Below are 6798 nucleotides of genomic sequence, written 5' to 3'. Positions count from 1 at the left end.
AGTGTTATACCTAATTTAAGAAATATATAAAATTGACCGGAAGTGACATTACTGACACCCTTTATGGAGATATAAAGTGTTTAGGTGAAATAAATCACAATTGAATATATAAAAATAGGTTTCAAAAACCCTATGAATAACTATTGCACTGTGAGTAATAAGGGTGCCGGTATCACTAATACAAAGATAGAAAGACGAACACCGCGTTTATGCGTTCCACCAAATGAACCGGTGGAACGCCTATTACCCACTTCCGGCGAAAGTGGCACTCGCGCTACTGGTCGGCGGTGGACCGCATACGTGAGCAGCGGGACACAGCCCAAACCGTGGCCGCTGCTGACATACACAGCGGCCACACATAGGGCACAGAGGGACAGCAGATGCCACTGGAACATAAGTGATTAATACAATATGAACCGATACCAGGCGCTCCTTTTGAACTTCCGGAAGTGACGTTTGCGCTCCACCAACCCGATGGTGGAACGCAATTAGAAAATGAACACTGTCATCTCTATATAATAATTATGACATAACTAAATTGAGAAAACACACTTGGTGTCTATTAAAGTGAATGTAATAGTGTCTATTAAGGTAAATTATTAATATTAATATTTAAATGGATCCTAGCTTAATATCATCCCTTAATTAATAAAAAGTAAAAAGATGTGGCTCATTATACTTCTATTTAAACTACTATCTTAATTTATAACGAGGGTTTCCCTTGAGAGTAGTTAATTCCATATGAAAATATGCTACTTAATATTTAAAAATGGGCTAACATACCATCCTGGGTATATCACCATACTATTGTGAATATAAAAGTGTCTGTTAATCCCTAATATCTCTTTGCAACCATAATGGATTGGATAATATATATCCAGATAGTAATTAAATAGCCTTTGCATATATCCAATAACTATCTGCAAGTTACAATTTATAGAGAAAAGTGCTCAACAAATAGAGTCAAGTCTATTCCCCTGTGGAGTGTCCATATAAGAGTCCATAAAGGTACTGTTCCTTTACATTATTTCAATTCCACAAGTCTTATGAAAGCCCAGTATAACTTCTTTATCAAAAACAAAAAGCCTGACCCATTAGTAATGCAATTTACTAAGAACCAAAAGTTAAATCAATAACACATATACCCGAAACAGAGTTTATAAGGGGACAACTATACTATATTTAAAGAAACGATACAATATCGAGTCCCTCATTCAACCCTCGAGGTGACATTGTGTTCAGAGTATAAATCCAAAAGGTTTCACGACGAGACAATGTTAGGTCTATATTGCCTCCCCTATTATGAGGCCTAATTAATTCCAAAATGGTAAAGCTGAAATTTTTCACATCTGAGTTATGCACTTCTTTAAAGTGTCTTGGAAGGTTATGTGAGACTACTTTGTTCTTAATACTTCTCAAATGCTCCTGAATTCTAATTTTAGCCTGTCTTTTGGTTTTCCCTATATATGATAGACCACAACCGCAATCGATCTTGTAAATCACATATTCCGTTGTACACGTGACTCTATCCTTGAGCTTATAAAGAAAACCATTATCCAGTTTGACTTGGAATTGAGATTTTGACATGTATTTACAACATATACAATGTAAGCAAGGGAAACAGCCCCCCCTGTTCCCCAATGTAGATCTGGTGGAGTTGATCGGCTCTTTAACGGGCTTAAGTTGGCTGGGTGCTAGTAAATTCTTCAGATTACCGGCCCTTCTATAAACCATACAGGGTTTATTAGGAAGACTGGGTCCTAATACTGGATCCTTTAAGAGAAGACCCCAGTGTCCTTTTTTTTTTATAAAGAATTTCTCTCTCTATGTATAGGATATTTACCCATATACCATTTGGACCAGCGTGTTTTTTGGAAAGAGGTCCATTGCTAATTTAGTCTGTAAGTAATATATATGCTGAGTGCATAATGGTACTTTTTCTATGAGAAGGGAATGTAACATAGTTATAACATATTGTTTTGTAGAAAGTGTTCAACACTATTGAGCATTAGAGTGTTTCAACCCATTGAATTCATATATGGTTGCTTCATGGACTGACCATTTGGTATGTACTTTATGGAATCTTTCATCTTCATGTAATTTGTTATTATCATCTTATCCCTATGGAACAGTGTAGTAAAATAACACACTGCATGTATAGTGAAGTTACACAATATGTCACTCTCCTGCATATGTTCTCTGACCAGCTAGTATGGAACATCCTCATCTCCTGCTCGATCTATTGAATATCTAGTATTTTAGTTTAACAATTTTCTAATAAGTATAAATTTATGTATTTTAATTGTTATTGTTAAATTGTAATATGTATATTTTTGTTTATACATTATAATATGTATGTTTTACCAGCTGTGTTGACCATCCCTCTGAAGAAGTCCACGAAGGACGAAACGCGTCAGGGTTGAAGACAGAGAGAAAAGAAACCCTACACTATTGTACATTTGACATATATTGTGATCTGTAATTGTGAAAAAGGGTTACCTCTGTCTAGATTGGGCAATACTTTGCTTTTAATAAATTGTGTAAAGCCATAATCATTTGGTCAATTTTTAGTTGGTAACCAGTTTAAGTGATTGAGAGCGCCCTCTGATTCAATTTGCTGGAGGTGTTGTTTTGTATGGTCCTCACTAACAGGAGGATCGAATTAGAGGGCTGCCGCACCAGCGCAGTAATTAGGTATAATTGCGTTTTGATATATACATACACACACACACACACACACACACACACACACACACACACACACACACAGATAGATGTGTGTGTATATATACAGTATATATAGATACATATACTGTATATATATATGTGTGTGTGTGTGCATATATATATATATATACACACACACACACACACACACACACACACACACACACATACACAGATACACACCGATGGAAACCCCCCTAAATAAATCCTGCGTTTGCCCCTGCGGAGGAATTGATTATAATTCGTTTTGATGAACATCATCTTCTCCACATTTTCTGGAAATTATCTCCTACGCCGATCGCTGACAAGGGTACCGGCTGCACTAAACACTCTTTCGGAGTACACACTGGAGAGGAGGGGGGCAACTTAGGTAAAATAAAGCCAGTTTGTGCAAGGGCCTCCAAATTGCCTCTTTTTCCTGCCAGTATACGTACGGACTGTCTGACATGTCTACTTGGATGCTGTCACTCATATAATCCTCCACCATTCTTTCAATGGTGACAGAATCATAGCGGTGACAGTAGACGACATGTCAGTAATCGTTGGCAGGTCCTTCAGTCGGGACCAGATGTCAGCTATAGCTCCTGACTGCCCTGCATCACCACCAGCGGGTGGTTTTGGAAATGTTATCCTTTTCCTGGCAGCTCCAATGGCGGGAGAAAATGAAGGAGGAGCTGTTGGCGGGTCACGTTCCGCTTGACTTGACAATTGTCTCACCAGCAGGTCTTTGAACATCTGCAGACCCGTGTCTGCCGGAAAGAGAGATACATCATAGGCTTTAAACCTAGGATCGAGCACGGTGGCCAAAATGTAGTGCTCTCATTTCAACAGATTGACCACCCGTGAATCCTGGTTAAGCGAATGAAGGGCTCCATCCACAAGTCCCACATGCCTAGCGGAATCGCTCCGTTTTAGCTTCTCCTTCAATCTCTCCTGCTGCTTCTGCAAAAGCCTGATGAGGGGAATGACCTGACTCAGGCTGGCAGTGTCTGAACTGACTTCACGTGTGGCAAGTTCAAAGGGTTGGAGAACCTTGCACAACGTTGAAATTATTCTCCACTGCGCTTGAGTCAGGTGCATTCCCCCTCCTTTGCCTATATCGTAGGCAGATGTATAGGCTTGAATGGCCTTTTGCTGCTCCTCCATCCTCTGAAGCATTTAGAGGGTTGAATTCCACCTCGTTACCACCTCTTGCTTCAGCTAATGGCAGGGCATGTTTAGGAGTGTTTGCTGGTGCTCCAGTCTTAGGCACACGGTGGCTGAATGCCGAAAGTACCGTCACACTTCTAGGGACTTTACCCCCAAGTAAACAGGTGTATTTGAAGGACACCTGTGTACTTGGGGGTAAAGTCCCTAGAAGTGTGACGGTCCGGACATCACCACCTTCCAGGTTCTGTGTTTTTTTCATCTGCCCCCCCAAGTTACTTGTGCTTCCACACACATCACTGTAGATGTGTTTAAGGATTCATTATTAAATCTGTTTTTATTTATATAAATTTTGGGTAACCCCTCTGTTATGAATATATGTGTAACATAGGAGGGACACCCCCCTCCATACACTCTGATACGTAGACTGATCAGCGATTACCAACAACTGGTTCCCTGTCTCTGCTTATTTTCTGTGGTGCTACGGGAGAAAGCAGAAAGAAGGGGGCCATTGGAATTACTTATCCCGCTGGAAAATTTGTGCTGGCTCCAGGAGGAGAACCAGATTTGAAATCACCCAAAGATACCTTTATGAGTTTCGTCTCTCACACCTTCCATGTGAATTTGGTACGACTACGCACCATTTTAGATCTTGTCTCAATTCCCCTCTGTTAAAGATACCTTTATATGAGGACCTTTACCTAAGTCTATTCCACCTGGGAAATCGTCCACTGATACGAAAAAATACCATTAAGAGGACTTCAACCAGACGAAATTTCGAACGGAACAAAGAAACCTTTATGAGCTTCCAGTACCCTGAATGAACGCGAGTACGGTGTGTACCCAGAAAAAATCCTTCACTTTTTTAGGATACCCCTTCCTCTGAATTATTCACTAAAGAAACATTTATATGAAGATTCACACACGTACCAACGTAAGTTCGGTACGCCAAATCTCTTCTAACTGTTCAGGATAAATTCATCTCCCTCTATCATCTACTCCCTCATTGTTGAGATATACTACACTATCAGTTTCCTTATTATTTGTATTTCCGAGTAAATTACACACCAGCCCTCGAAGAACCTTCTCCCCATGGATATCGATTTAATGAATTGCTGATGGGAAAAGAAACCCTTATGAAGTTTGACTTTCCTTCGCTAACGTGAGTACGGTGTGTACCCCGTTAAATTCCTCTCCGCCTCCAGGAACTTTTTCTCTCTGAATACTTCTTTTCAAGATTAGAGACCCTTCCAAAATTTGGGACATTCAAGATTTTCTTCCACTGTTGGGACATTCCTATCACACCTGTATGTAATTTTGTTCATTGTGTTGTACAGCGCGGTTAGGTAGTAGTACCTCTCTCTTTGTCCATTTGCCCCCTTGGAGATTGTGTGACATCTCCTTCTACATACCTTCCGCAGCAGTTTAGAGGGCGCTGCAGGTTTTCTTCCCATTATTGAACCCGATTGCCGAAAGTGGCCCGCAATTCTTCGGGCCACCGACAGCATCTCTTGCACGCCCCTGTCGTTTTAAAAAAAATTCTGCACCACCAAATTCATTGTATGTGCAAAACATGGGACATGCTGGAATTTGCCCACATGAAGTGCACGCACAATATTGGTGGCGTTGTCCGATGTCACAAATCCCCAGGAGAGTCCAATTAGGGTAAGCCAATCTGCGATGATGTTCCTCAGTTTCCGACTTTCCGTAAGAGGTTGTCAGCTGTGTGCCTCTTATGGAAAGCAGTGATACAAAGCATAGCCTGCCTAGGAACGAGTTGTCGTTTGCGAGATGCTGCTACTGGTGCCGCCGCTGCTGTTGTTGCTGTGGGAGGCAATACGTCTACCCAGTGGGCTGTCACAGTCATATAGTCCTTAGTCTGCCTTGCACCACATGTCTGTGGACACTGGTCACTCTTTTTCTGACGTCTGTGTACATTCTCTGTATCGCCTGCTAGAGAAGTGGAACCTAGATGGTATTTGGTACCGGGGACACACTACCTCAAGCAATTCTCTAAGTCCCTGTGAACTAACGGCGGATACTGGACGCACGTCTAACCCCAACATAGTTGTCAAGGCCTGAGTTATCCGCTTTGCAACAGGATGACTGCTGTGATATTTCATCTTCCTCGCAAAGGACTGTTGGACAGTCAATTGCTTACTGGAAGTAGTACAAGTGGTCTTCCGACTTCCCCTCTGGGATGACGATCGACTCCTAGCAGCAACAACAGCAGCGCCAGCAGCAGTAGGCGTTGCACTCAATGATCCATCTGAGGAATCCTAGTTAGGAGAGGACTCGTCAGAATTGCCAGTGACATGGCCTGCAGGACTATTGGCGTTCCTGTCTAAGGAGGAAATTGACACTGAGGGAGTTGGTGGGGTGGTTTGCAGGAGCTTGGGTACAAGAGGAAGAAGGGATTTAGTTGTCAGTGGACTGCTTCCGCTGTCACCCAAAGTTTTTGAACTTGTCAATGACTTCTGATGAATGCGCTCCAGGTGACGTATAAGGGAGGATGTTCCTAGGTGGTTAACATCCTTACCCCTACTTATTACAGCTTGACAAAGGCAACACACGGCTTGACACCAGTTTTCCAAATTTCTGTTGAAATAATTCCACACCGAAGAAGTGGATTTTTTTTTGTATTTTGACCAGGCATGTCAATGGCCTTATTCATCCCACGGACAACAGGTGTCTCCCCAGGTGCCTGACTTAAACAAACCACCTCACCATCAGAATCCTCCTTATTAATTTCCTCCTCAGCGCCAGCAACACCCATATCCTCATCCTGGTGTACTTCAACAGTGACATCTTCAATTTGACTATCAGGAACTGGACTGTGGGTGCGCCTTCCAGCACTTGCAGGGGGCGTGCAAATGGTGGAAGGAGCCACCTCTTCCCGTCCAGTGTTGGGAAGGTCAGGCATTG

The sequence above is a fragment of the Pseudophryne corroboree genome, chromosome 1 (assembly GCF_028390025.1).
Source record: "Pseudophryne corroboree isolate aPseCor3 chromosome 1, aPseCor3.hap2, whole genome shotgun sequence".
NCBI lineage: Eukaryota > Metazoa > Chordata > Amphibia > Anura > Myobatrachidae > Pseudophryne > Pseudophryne corroboree.
The sequence above is the reverse complement of the archived record's forward strand: the minus strand, read 5'-3'. Positions refer to the sequence as shown.